The sequence below is a fragment of the Coptis chinensis genome, chromosome 3, assembly GCF_015680905.1.
Source record: "Coptis chinensis isolate HL-2020 chromosome 3, ASM1568090v1, whole genome shotgun sequence".
NCBI lineage: Eukaryota > Viridiplantae > Streptophyta > Magnoliopsida > Ranunculales > Ranunculaceae > Coptis > Coptis chinensis.
In genome coordinates, this window is record NC_141458.1 from 19480643 (window position 1) to 19495950 (window position 15308).

The window sequence follows — 15308 nt, forward strand, 5'->3', positions numbered from 1 at the left end:
GTTTTAACCCACTCCAAATCACGAGTCCTACTCTACACCATTATCAACACCAACTTACCCACCGAAAAACCAAACAAAATTACCAAAATAATAAATTTTCACAACCACCACCGCCACCACTCCAAGTTTGTAAGTGAATCCCATTCAAACTTGTTCCCTACATTGTCTTCATCCTACAAATCATTTCAAAACTTCAATGGCTCCAAGACGAAGAATTTTGCCGGAACAAACTTTTACTGCCGACCACTTTGCACTATTTTACAGTGACGAGATGATTCGTAGGGATTGGACGCATTTGTGGTATCCGACGAACGACTTTTATCACGACAATTTGGTCCAAAAATTCTATAAGACGAGGGAGTTGGATGGTAATAAATTTTTTGTGAAGGTGAATAAATCAAGGAGAGAAGTGGATAGAAATGTGTTGGCTCGTATTTTCGACATGGAGGAAGGACGCAATCTAGTAGCCACATTGCAGGAATCCCAAATTGGTGGGATCGAGCCTTTGATGAAAGAAACGGTCTTGGAGGGAAATTACAATGCGAGTTCGCATTTTGTTCGCCAGTAGTCCCTGTGAACCAACCAGTTGGTTGTAGCTCAGTGGATTGGGAAGAATGTCATTGGAAAAGAGAAAGTCAGTTACATCAGTCTGAATTGTCTTCACATTCTATGGATACTCCAGGAGATGAAGTATGAATTCTGTATCCTCGAGATTTTGATAAATATGATTAGAGGAGTTGGGAAGAGTATTGCACCTCTCCCTTTGTTGATAACAAAGATCATGATGAGTTTGAGAGATACTCTGAAATCTGATCGGATTATACTGAACTCGCATTCAAATGCAAGTATTTACACGCAATGTATCCAGAAGACTTGGAGGTTGCTGGCTGATAGGGTTGTTAGTTTGGATGATGAGGAGGATGACATGGGATGTTTTGAGGCCGATGCCTTGTAGAAGTGTACTTTTGATGTAGAACGTTTGTCAGTGCTTCATCGTGGCATGCGTTCTCTTAATACTATTTGTGAAGATCTCCGGACTCGGCATACTACCATACATCAGAATTATGAGACTCGTGCCTAGCGCGAGGATGAGTGTTGGGAATCACAAGTTCCGAGTAGAAATGCTAGGAATGCTTGCCACCCCAGGGGGGTTCTTCTGAGGAGGAGGCGACTATGGGCATGAGCGTCGTCGAAGAAGGACGACTGACTTTGGCCCTTATTCGTCTCAGGGCCCATCTTCATCTCATGGCTAGTCGTTTAGGAGCATTTATTGTTTCGATGTTGTTTTTATTTATTTTTATTGTTTTTATTAGTTTGGATGTTAAGTTATTGAATTCAGTAGCTAAATTTGAATTCGGTAGTTAATTGTATTTTGAATTTCGATTTTAATTTAATGTGGTTCTTTTCTACGCATATGATGTTTTTTGTGTTAATCCCACCTTCTAGAATTGTTTGGGGGTGGTATTATTTCTTATAGCATTGTTTTTTATATAATCCACAATTTTAGAAGTAATCTTGCAATGATTGTTTTGAATGTTGTCGATATTGGCATGACTATGATTAGATATTGTGGTAGGATGAAATTTCAATGAGTTAGGAAGTTACTATTCTAAATTAAACCTAAAAGATATTAGGTTTGTTTTGGAATAAGAAATATGGGTTGTTTCCGTTTTAGGTTTTGGAAATATTTTGTTTCCGGTAATTGCCTTAAATTTTTTTGGCAACTTGTTGATTCGTTTTAGAAACTAAAAACCCTATATATACTTGATTCATTCTCCACACATCTCACTTTCATCTCTCACCTCAAACCTCCAATTTTTCCTTTTATTTTTCACTTCATCTTGCTCAGCACACACGGAGCGCGACCAGCGCCCTACCAGGACCAATTATGAGCGCGCCTAGCACCGACACGCCTGTAACTCCAATTTGACTTGAGGGCGACCCGCGCCCTACCAACGCTATTTCTGAGCGCGACCCGCGCCCTGACCTTCATAGCCACGAAAAATTCCGATTTTTTGTGGGTTGTTCCATGGTCGTTTGCAGCTCTTCTAGAGAGTAGTTTTAAGATGACATCTCCTACAATCATACCAGAGCAGTCCTTTGAAGACTTGTTCCAAAGTGAAACCTATGGTGCGTGGTTTCGCGAGGTGATCATACAAGCAGGCTGAGAACCGCTAATGGTAAGTCCTGATGAACTTTATTCTCCTGTACTTACATCTTATTTTTATGATACTTGTAAGTTCTTTGATAGACTGGATGGAGAACAAGTGTTCTCCATCACCATTGAGGATAAACTGATGGAAATTACCAGGTTCTTGTTAGCCTTTGCTCCCGGCCTTGCTATGCCCGCCGAATTTCAACACTCATGGGCATATTTGGTAGATAATATGTACCTCTATAACTATGAGAATTTGCATTAGGATTACGGGGCAGGAATCTTTAGGATAGAGGACCAAGGGGAATATAACGTTGCCCTTAGTAGCCTGTCCATGAACGTGGGCACTGTTATATTTTGGATCATGCTAAACATTAGAGGGGAATGGCATTATTCTTCTGTGAATGACGAAACTTGTGATATTTTCCTTGATTTAGCTGGGGGACGTGTGCTCTATGATATTCCCCAGACCTTAATGTCTAGTTTAGCATGAGCCCATAGCCTGAGGCATAAGTACCTTCTTATGCCTGTTTTAGTTTGCCATATTATGCTATGTTTCTTTCCTGTTTTTTGTGCCCGTTTCACGGATTGGGTTGGGGTCGACATTGTGTGACCCACTGATGTATTATTCGTTCTTTTCATGCAATGACTTGACCGGGGTGGAGGCTACAACCTCAATTGGTTGCGCCCTACACCCCATCCGACCATGTGGCGCTAAACAGGTTAGCGATTGTAGATGATAAATGGCGTGAAGCCTGGAAAATCATCATGGCGTGGCAGGATGTGAAGAAACCTCATTTCTTTATAGAAGAGGTTGACAACGTCTAAATGTTGGATAAGAGGTAAGTTTTTATTTCAGTTAGTGTCTGCTTATGTCCCAAGCAAATTACTTCTTATAACCCCATAACGGGTGGAACACATATAGAGTTGCGTCTGTTTTTATTTTTCTATACTAGTATGTTTTAATCTTGTTTTGTAGGTGTTCCAAAAATTTCACGCATTTCCATGGTATTTTTCTACCCTTTTTATTTCAATACTTTGAGGACAAAACATGCTTCTTGTTTGGGGGTGGCATATAAACACGCGTAATTTAAGGCATCTGTTAGGATATAGATATGTATACTATGCACTTGTTTTCTAGTAAAAATTTCAAAATTTCAAAAATATAAATAAAAAGTTTATGTTATACACTTAGGAATATTGGTATTGTTTTTTTTTTCTCTATGCTCTTATTGATCTAGAAGTTTAACGTTAGCTTTTGCGTTAGAATAGTTTTTAGAAACTTAAGTTAATATGTAGGTAATAATCTTTGCATCTTTCTATAAATATATTACATGAGTATCTATAATTGTTTGGTAGTAAGTTTCTGAAATCTAGGCTATCCCTAGAGTACTTATTATACAAATCCTGTGAGAATATAACCTAAAGCCTTATATGAGTGAAATATTTGAGAAATGACACAAAGGAGAAGTAAATTCCGGATAGAGAAATCACACGTCCATTTGCTTGATCACTATACTATATCCTAAGCCAGAATTTAGGCCCTCTTTGGATCGATATAGCCAAAAATTCAAACCTATGAATTATTTTCCGTTAGTCGCCCCTCTGAGCTTTTCTTTAGCCTTTCATAAACCACAATTTCTTTACCTTTTACAAAAACAAAACAAAATAAAAAATCAACCTACCTATTTTAGAACGAGTCTGAGAATAGGATGAGTGAAGAAAAGAAAAGAGAAAAACTTGTGTAAACAAAATTAGTTAGTTGCTTCCGAAAAGAAAAAGAAAAGAAGTTTCCATCCAAAGAAAAGAAAAAAAAGAAAAGAAAAGAAAAATAAAAATAGAAACAAAATAAAGACTTCAAAAATAGAATAAAATGAGTCAAAAAGCCAAAATAAAAAGGCTAAGGATGGAAACAAAGTGTAGAAGCAAAAGAACAAGGTTTTCTCTAGTTACATAATATGAAAACTCTATTATCTCAGACTGGTTCTTTTTGAATATCTATTTCCTTCATTCTTAAACCATCACCTAATCCCCGCAATACCTAAATAAGGCCTCTAGCTCAATTAGGAATAGGTTAGTGTGATAGTAAGTGGCAGATGTGTTTGATCGACTTTGGCTTCCTTATGTGTCATTGAGATTGTAAGGTAAAGTGTGCCCACTGCACACTGGAGTAGCGAAACTTGAGCGGAAAAATCAGAGTGTTTTTGTCTTGACATTTATGTGAGGACCTACTTAAGGACGTTATTCCAAAGTTTCAGAAATGGACCTGCTAGTGCATTTCATAGTATTACTCATTGTATATATATTTATTCGTAGATTATTGATTATTATGCATATATTAGCTTAGGTTTCGACTTGATTATTCTGTATTCATTGCTAGTGAGATATATAGATAATTGAGACATAAATAATGAAACAATAGTTATATTTCTTAGTCGTTGTAGTATAGATAAAATTTGTGAGTACCTTCACTGGAAAACTCTCACGATGCTATAACTCGTCCACTAGGGAATTCCTAGTGGTTCAAGGCCTTGTTGCATATGGTCAATGCAATTGCACTCGGCGAAACGAGATTAGTTAGAACTCCATTTTTGGTCACTTATTCTAATTTCTCATATTTGGTTGAGGGCATACAAAATGCAGTTTGGGGGTGGTTTGATAATAGCCCAAAATTGTAGTTTTAACCCCTTAACAATAATACTTTTAGACTAATTATGCGAGTAAGAAATAAGAGTTAATGTTGATTACGTGCTTTTATGGATTTCAGGCATTGGAGTCAATTATGTGCAGAAATGTATCACTTTTACGAGATAAAGGAGCAAGGGTTGGTTGCTAAGAAGTTCTTTGATTGAAGGCCAAGATTAAAGGAGAAAAAGCCTTTTTAAAGCCCGGTCAAAGCTGAAAAGTTAAAGTCAACCTTGGCGAAAAACAAATGCACAAAAAAAGTGAGAACTTCAAGACCGTATCTTTGGACTTAGACCTTAGAATTGGGTTTACCTTACGTCAAAACGACCGGCTTGGAAAGAGCTTTCCAATGGTCCAAATCTTGGGTAGTGGAGAAGAAGTGGATGAAAAGGCTGTTAAAGTTGAATCTAGCTGAAAAGGCCTCTGTGGACTGCAGGAATTGGGTTTTGGGCTCGATTTTTCAGCCCAAAACATGGCTCCAGGACCATGCACGAAATTGGGGATCTCTTTCTCTTATTGAAAAGAAGAAAGGAGCAGACTCATTAGCTAGACCTAGATTAGAAAATAAATTAGCTTAGACTCCATTAATTAGTTTTATTTACTTGTTTTTAATTTAGTTTATTGAATCATTGATAATTCTTCATTAGATTAATAAAAGTAGTTAGTTATTCATAAATTTAGTTTTGGTTTATTAAATTACTTTGATCTAAATTCAGTTATTAGTTGTTAATCATTTCTTAATTGTTAATTCAGTTGTGAATCCTTGATTAGAGCAATATAGTAAATTTATAATCTTTATATCATGTCTTGCTTAAATTCATATAGAAATGATAGTTTAATGACTTAAGGCTAAAACTTCCATTAGAGGGGTTTGAGGAAGCCTTGATCAAAACTTAATTTTGTTAGCTTAGAAATCGTCGTGATAATCTATTCAATTCTAGAAAGTAATTAGTTCACCATGAGAATGGGTTTGATTGCTTCGCATGCTAGTTATTATTTAGTAGAGATTGTCATGAATAATTAGGGATTAGAAATACCAGTTTTTTATGCGAAAGCAATGAAATTTGGATTATGACATTTCTTTATTAGTTGATTAAGTTGAATCAAGGTGGAATCGAATTCCCCTAATTCATTCTCTACTGTCAACTTAGTATTTGAATTCCTTCATTTTGTTATTTGCATATTGATTAGTAGTTTCCCATCGTAGTATATTTCTGTCGTTACTCTCATTAACTTTGATAGACTGATAATCATAGTTAACTTGGAATTCTAAAGAACTAGGAGTGGAACGAATCTTCTATTCCAACTATATTGCAATAGCATCGAGAGTAGAAAACTTTGATAATATAAGCACAAAATAGTTTAGTTTTACTTGTGTTGAGTCTCGTAGCTTATGCGTAGGTAAAACTATCATTTTACATTTTATCAGGCAACGTCTGAATTATAGTGTAGATTATATTATACCTAAGACATCAAGTATCAAAACCTTCTGAAAAGAATCACTTTAAAAATCAGTGGGAACTCGATGTCATAACACTTTTTGTTTAATAAGAATATGAAGACCACCTCAAGAGCACTCTAAATAACACCTTATAAGGGAGTAAATAGTTGTGGTTGGGTTTTTTGCTGCCTTTGAATAGATATTAAGTAAGCTTGAAATGGATGTTTGGGATTGCAGAGCGCAGACGGAATACAACAACTAAGTTGTCTATTTTTTTTGTTATATCTCAAGTTCTTTTTTATAAGTGATGACTATTTGTCGGAGCTTGCTACTTATACATTTATGTAAGTAAACCTTTACTACTTACACTGGTGATACTTATAAATAGTAAACATCTATCATAAAAAGGGGCTGCCACATACTTATAAGTTATTGGAAAAAAAAACCCAAAAATAGATGTCAACCACTTACAGTTAGGATAAGTAATCAGCACTGACAAAATTCAAAAATCAAAGATGCCCTAATCGTGCATGTCCTAACCTATAGTCTATTAAACTGGAGTTGTTATATTTAATATAAAGATGTTTTGGAACAAATTCAATAATGACTCGTAATTTCATCAGTTTACATGCTGAGAAAAATGGGTGAACATAATAGTAACGTAGATTTTACAACAACAATAATGTAAGATGCAGGATTAGTTGTCACTTATTTTTCACCTTTTCTTTTTGTTATTATACATCCATACTTTGAAAACATGTTTCTTAACTCCAATTTCCCAACAAAACTTACTAAGAGCAGTATCATCACGCTTATGTGTTCTCCAACCTAATATATCAGCAAACTGTATCATTTTATTCTGCTGCATCTTTGTGAACTTTGTTATAAACCTTTTTCTCTTCACACTATTATAATCACCACTCCCACCGAATTCTTCTAACATTTCATCATCAGGTTCTTCTAAAAGTGGTGCTTGATTACTTCCAACTGGACCAGAGAGTTCTTGACGGTGAAAATTCCTATGGCACCCACACGCGGCACATTTAAGATAAAAATCTCTATTCTCAACAATACGACCACCATGACTTATAGGTATGTAGTGACCACATCCATCTTTAGCATGCCCGCCAATTGAAGTAGCATGTTTTCTCATGCACTCTTTATAACTCACAACCTTGTGTTCTGATGTAACGACGATCCACTGTTGTTTGCCGTAGTTGTTGTATTCGTGAACATAACTACGCTTAATTCTAGAACCCCCTCTTTCATGATCTTCAAAGATAAATGAAAATTTTCTATTGGGAAAAAAAAAATGACTATGATGAAATGAAATATCCTCATTTTATAGCCGAAACGTGATAGGGTTTTAAAAGTTGAACCCACATTACTTTATTATAGTGATATATCTACCAACAATTCTAATTATTTGTATACATCAATGATCTAATTTTTTTAACATAGAAACGTCAATCTGTCAAACAAATATTTTATTTTCATAGGGCACATAAAGGGAAACTTCTGTCTATAGCCTTTAAGTGCTATGTATGGGTCATACTTTGTTAATTGCTGGAGGAAAAAACTTCATTTAGTGCTAAACTTTTTCCCTTATATGGGCCCCATTGTACCCTTACTCGAGCCCAACGCAATCCTAACTCTAGTCGATTAGAATGAAGCTGAATTTCTTTCATTCCGTCAAATAACATTGAAACCCAAATTTCAAATAATGAAATATGTATTATTGTTTAAGTAAATTATGTTAACTTAACATTACATGAGAAAAGTAAATAATAATTAATAGTTAGTAGTAATTAAATATTAACAAAATAAAATATCCTCTTCATTATGACATGTTTTTTTGGGTTGGTTTAATTAGAATTTGGATGTAGAGAATTGAATGTGTGCATCTGTTAAAAAATGTTATGGATCAGAGACTCACGGTTCCATTTTATTAAATTATTTTGGTCTCTCGGGGTGACATAGTGGTCATAGGTATTAAATGCACTTTGACGCCGCAACCTTCTTAAATTCTACCAAAGGCATTCAACATTCTTCTCACCTTAAAAACAACTCTTCTACTCTAGCATCTGCCGAGTTCCATCTATTAGAACAATATTTTCTTCTAACTATTCTACATAATTAAGTGTTTTTTTTTAATTCTTTTGATAATCGAAAAAATTAGCTGTTTTTATATTTTGTTTTCAAAGTCTTAATACAAGAGATGGGATGATACACTATTTTGAAATGCTACTGTGAAATTGGCTAAGTTTAGTCAAACATGGTATATATCAATGTGTGGAGAAAAATGATATAGCTATTCTGATTGAGCCGCGCCAATATCTTGGTAATCTTTCTTAACAAACTTTTTTTTTTCTTCGAAATGTAATTTGGAAAATAGAACGCGATAATTTGTAAGTTAGTTGAAAGTTGAATCACATTGACATAGAAATATGAGGTGGTTTTATAGTAAATAACACGTATGATTCCCTGCGAACTCTAATTATTTCTAACATGCGCTGAAGGAATGGATGTTAACATGTAAGTTTTAAAGAGGCTTTTTACAATAGTTGGAATAAGTTAGTAAGTAAAATGTTTATATCAACAGAATAATATAAGAAAATTTTCAATATTAAAAAAAAGATTTTTAACTAAATCAATTAACATGATACAATTTATATATTTTAAACAAATTAAAACAAAAAACACGTTTGTTGAACATTCACATACATTTATTTAGGTCTAAACACCTAATGCTACCACCCATAATAGTAAAAGAACACAAATAAATATAGTTATTATGACGACCCTTTTTGCACCTTCGATCTCCTTTGCAAAAATATCAACTTAGTAGCACATGGTTGACGTTAACTGTTTATTTAAACAAATAGTTACCAATATAATATCATTAATGTGTCTAATTGTTCACATTAAAAAAAACAAATAAAAAAATAAAAAAGCACACAATAGAACAAATAAAGGAACAACATAATAATCTTGTATAATAAGCACTCAGGATTGTAATCAAAGGAATCACTTTAAACAATTGGGCGAAAAAATAAAACAACTTATTCATTCTTTTTTTAGCAACTATCAAGACCTACAATATCCAAATTTGTTATATATATACTAGAGGTCTCTGAAAAATGATATATACCAGAAATTTTGTTTTTTATTGGAAATATCCATATTTATTGGTTACCAATGCAGATATATTTTTGCACTGACATTTATTAGAAGATATTTTATATATTGCAACATTATATTGTCATAGTCCAAAATTATCATAAATACTCAAGACAAAAAAAACTTTAAAAAACAGTGCAAGTAAAATGGTATATATTGAAAAGTCGGTATATATAATAGATTTGAAATGATTTAATATTCGACACTGATTTAATGCATTTATTCATATTAGGTAGATGATTTTCCTATATATGCTCAGTATATTAATAAGCAGTTAAAGAAACTACATTAAATATTTGGATCAAACTAAGACATACGACTCATTATTACTATTGTTTTTCATTTGTTTGTTTTGGTTTTTTTTAAAAAAAAAAAAAATTGTTGTTGTAACTATAAAGGCTTAAAATATCCAAGTTCAAATTGGGCCGAAATGGGAAACATATAAATAAGACAAATGAGCGATAAGAATGATGAATAAATTGAGAAAAATTAGATCATGAAGGGGAAGTAAACAATAACCTGATGGGGATGATGGTTGCTTGTAGTCGAGGAGATGCGAGAAATAAACCTAGTTGTTCAGAAGCTTTTGAAGAGAATAAAAAATTAGAGAGTATCTGAGCAGAGATGGGAGGGAGAGAACAGGCGTAGAAGACAAAGCAGATAATATATTTTTCTTTGGGGTGTTATTGGGCCTTCTTATGTTCTGCCTATAATTAACTTAAATATTTCAGATTTAACTTTTGCAATTATACACTACAAGAAAAAAAGCTTTATATCACTGTTAAAAATAGTCACAAAAAGTCTTTTGTCACTGTTTTTTTTTTTCCCAAAACCGTGACGGAGTGAGAGTCATTTATTTTTTTTCCAAAACCGTCACAAATATTTGTTCTAGACTAGCCTCTCTCTACCATAAAAAATGGTAACAACTGCTCAAAAACTGTCACAACAAATCATATCATTTGTGACGGTTTTAAATAAACGGTTATGGATTCATCCTTTTTAACGGTCATAAAAAGTACCATTAGTCATGACGGTTTGGATAAAACAGTGATATGTATATATTATTTTTTTATTAAAAAAGAAAAAAAAAAATGTGAATATATATAAAAACCCCCAAAATTAGGGACCTGTAATAAACTACACACCTGAATAAACTACATATCTAAATATGATCCATTAAATTTCAAGTAGCACTCATATATATTGCTAATTTCATTGAAACATTCCAATCCCATTAGATAACCAATATATATTTGTACTTAATCGTAAAACGTAATGAAATAAATAACACATTTCCAATCTAATTCATATAAATATAATCAACCTTATCCAAATCCAAATCCAAATCCAAATGAAAAAAATAACCTAATCTCGTCAAAGTCGGTCACCCACATATATGTCTTCAACCTTATAGTTCATCTTCGTCTTGAGGATAGTTCATAATGCATTCTTAGATGAACATAACAAAATCCATTCGAACTTCATTTATCTCTTTATCGGTGAAAGCCTTTTTATGGCTAAGATTTTTTAGCTGGAATATAAGAAACAACAAGTTTAATATTTTGCAAAATAAAGAAAAAAAAAAGTAAAAAACACAGTTGTTAAATATATCAAGCATAAATTAAATTAAAATATGAGAGAGATTTTATTTACTTTCAATGGCAAAGGAGAAGGATCGCTCATTATGTCTCGCATGAAGCACATTGCATGAATACCACATTGTTTACCATCTGGTTGCCTAGGGCCCTGCAAAAATATGAAATTGAATTAGCGATGTTATACATCAAGTACATACATATATAGTAACGATGTCGTTTATCCTTAAAGTATACTCAATTGTTGTCCTTCTTATTTTGAGACCCCTGTTTCCTTTGCAAACCCATGAAAAATGCACAATGCGGGGACTGTTTGGAAGTGTCTACATACTAACTAGGGTATGGATGACACTGCAACATCCCATTTGTGTCTCGTTCAATATGAAAATTATCAAATGGAATGCATAGGAGATAGGGAAACGTGTAAAATTACACAAGCATAAAATCTAAAACTTTAATTTAAAATAGCATGTTACTATAAGTTAGTAAGTAATTTCTTTTTCTTCTAACAGGCACAAACTTTACTATCAAAGTCATTTTGCCTCAATAGGGATTCAACCGACCCTTCCAAGAAAGTAAATCATCACCATCATCCGCAACAGTGTCAACCTGCAAATAATTTTTGTATGTTTGAAGAAAAGGTGCGGTTCAAACAAAGCTCTCCATTGGGCCTTATTAAGCTCAATATCACGAAGATGGGAAAATATATAAAAAAAAAAAATCGAGAGAATCAAAGAAAGAAAATTGACCGTAAAAACTCGCCCGACATTCTACCTCACAAATCTTATTTCCGTTCGAATTGCTCCATCATAACCCGACCCGATTACAAGTTGAGACATTTACTAGTAACAGAGAATAGACCTTCTATCGTCCACACCTTGGTCCTATGTTTTTGGTTCGGATGGAAGCATAGAGATATTTGACCATAACCTCCACCCAAAAGTGCAAAACCATCAAGTATGAGAAGTCACGAACATTTCTAGAAACCTCGCCCACCCTAACTTAAAGAGCATACCTTTGTGATATGTAAGTCCCTTTGAGGAAGGTCGTGTTAAATAAGGATCTGCACGCAAAGGAAAATCCGGAAGAAATGGTAATAATGGTATTTAGAAATTCTATTGCGGGTTTCACTTTCTACAAAGGGGATTGCGTCCGAACAACATATTTGAACCGAACTTCGTAGTTATTATATAACTAAATAAACAAAGAAAGAAAGTTGATACTTACCAAGATCACCTTGAAGGAGAATCTCAAGGGCTTCTACATCTTTGCAAGTCAACACTCACACGTTAAAATCACTAAATAACATCTTGCAAGAACCAACAACTACTACTGAAATCAAACTAGTAAAACTAATTTTGCTCGGTAATAAAATTTAACAAGAAGAAATATGATAAACTTAAAATTACACCTGTGTCTCTATAATTCCTTCAATGGAACACTCCATGCGGCTCTCCATTGTTCTACTTCACACTCTGCAAAAAAAAGAATATTTGAAAATAAATGATCTGAAGAGAAACAATTGGGTAAATTTTGTTAAAAGTAAAACACATTTCAGTAATTAATGACGTGGACGCGAGGAGAGTAAATATTTTGCTAGTGTCAAAACATTTGAGTATAAGTTTAATTTAATTTTACATGGTGCTTGCCGAAAATGTTTAAGGAGTGAGAGGACCAGAAATTATACCAAAAGCGAAGGATATAAAAGTGTAATTAAGAGTCCGCGTAGGGAATAACCGAGCCCTACGTTTCTGGAGGTGTTGGAAGGATGGGAAACCGAGCCCTAGGTTTCTAACTACTTTTATTTAGTGGGCTCTTGCAGTTGGGGGAGCGAAAAATACCTGAGTATTCAGGACTTTCACATAAAGTCAGGAATATGTAAGCTTTTTTTTTTTTAAGACCGGTGACAAATTATACTCCACAACCTAGAAAAACCATTTGTCACACTTACGGATATATGATCACAAATAGTTCTCCACACATATACACCTTTTTAAAAAAAAAAAACCATTTGTGACCGTTTCAAAAAGCATACGTCACAAAAAACTTCTTAAAACAGTCACAAAAACCCTTTTCTGCCATTTGTGACCGTTTCGAACAGAACAGTCACAAATAACATTTTAAAACAGTCACAAAAAGCCTTTTTTCTACTAGTGTTAGCTTAACCATTTAAGAGTTTAAGCTACATTTTATTTTGAACCAAAAATATATATATATTTGTAATCATTGACTGTTAAATTCAATAAATATATGAAATGTTAGATGTATCTCATTGCATCGAAATTTTCTTAACATTAAGGTATATATATGTTAGAATATGAGTACGATGGTTACATATACGATCTTGTATTCTTCTCCAAGATAGAGGCAATATATAGAGGGATTACAATCATATACAGGAGAAAAGAATCTTACAAAGAAGGAAACTAAATCATCCTATATACTAATATTTACAGCTCATGCTGATACTCCCCCTCAAGTTGAGGCATAGATGTCTATCATGCCTGTTGTTTCTTGATCACTATTAAACTCACTATTCACCAGACTTTCGCACTATTACAACTTCTAGCACTATTTTTCTCTTTTTCTTCTTTCCAAGCCGCCTCTCTCTCTCTCTCTCTTCGACCCCCCTTTTGTTTTCCTCCCCTCTTCTCTTTTATATCACCTCTCCCCCTTCCTAGCCCTCCATCTGTCCCCCCATCTTACGACCCTCTTCATTCCACGCGTAAGGTTTCTGTATAGTGACCACGTGCCTTTGCTCCAATCCTGTGCACCATGGTTAAGTGCCATAAGCTGACCTGGGCGCATCCGCCTGCTGATCTCCTTGATCCCTTATCCTACCACCACAGATGCCCCCTCTCGAGTCTGCGATCCTCCTGCGATCGGGGGGTCGAGAGTCCGGCTCATTCTATCTTTCTGTCGTGGATTTCCACCTCCCTTACATCGCTGGATTCACGCCCTCCCCACGTGCCTACTGCCTGCGTCCCTTCGATTCTTGTGCCTCCATGCATCATCCCCTGGCTGGTCCCTTTTGGTGTCTCCTCGATTTTAGCTCATTTCAAATTACGATTTTACCCTTCCCTCTTATAAAAGCCTGCTCGATTCTTCCTTCTTCCTCATTTTTCCTTCTACTCTCCTCTAGATTTATTTTCACCACCACTCACTCACCTTCTCTTTTTTGGTTACTCCGATCCAGTGCTGGGTGGTGCCCTGCATTTTCCTTCTGCTAAAGCTCCCGTATTAGCCACTCTCTCCCTTCCCCAGGTTGGTTTTCTTCTCTCTCTATTTCCTTTCTCTTTTTGTACTGTGCATTACTCTTTTAAACTACGATTCTCCTTTCCCCATCTCTGTCCTATTGTGACCGTGCGTCTTCTTCCTTGAAATCTTCCACTAATATCGAATTCTAGATCCGACGCCTCTTCCTTCTCCCTTTCTCGCAGCGTTGCCTCTCCTCCTCTTTTTGATCTAACCGAGGCTCCATCCACTTTCGGGCAACCCTTTGCCCTTCCGTCGCCTCCACCCCATAGCCGTAGACCTAATCTAGAGGCGGTCAAGGCTGCCTACAGTATTCTTGCTGACATCACCTTATAACATGTTCCTGACCTAGCTTACTTTCCCCATTTGGTCCTTTACAAACCGGGGTGTCTCGTGGCCACGGTAGGGCAAATCGTTGTCGGCCTCTGCTTACCCCTCACCCGCCTTGATGTCGAGGTATGCAATCATTTTAACATCCCCCCTTGCCAAGGCATTGGCAACTTCTGGAGGGTTATGTATGCCGCAAACCACTACAACGAATCTTGGATACCCAAGATAACGGTTCGCGACATGACCGCTCATTATTACATAAAAAAGAGCACCAAGGACGTCAGTGTGGGATATCATTCCTTCTGCGTCCCGCCCTAGAAAACAATCCTTTATCGTCTGTGTCACCTCTTCAGATAAAGTATGGCATCATTATCCGCTGTACGTCTCAGGAAACTTCATATCCGCAGATCTTCCTCCTGAACTGACCCTTAATCATCTAGCCTTCCTCCCCAGTGGTGAGTCCCCTTTTTATTTACCATTCAATATGTGTGTACTGTGGTCTCCCATCTGATTTTGTAAGTCTTTTCTACAGGTTGGCGACCAGACTCGAAGTCGTGACCTTACGACCATATCTCCTCCACTATTTTCCAGAAGATCCGCGACCTGGGCCCCTCCCAATCTGCAGTTCTTGGAATTGATCCCACTACCGCCACTCTGTTACTGTCAG

General features: G+C 35.3%; 1 pseudogene; it reads right to left on the reverse strand.

The window, feature by feature from the left end:
- Positions 1 to 6996: 6996 nt before the first annotated feature.
- LOC147508497 (zinc-finger homeodomain protein 2 pseudogene) lies at positions 6997 to 7434 on the reverse strand (annotated as a pseudogene).
- Between the last annotated feature and the right edge of the window lie 7874 nt (positions 7435 to 15308).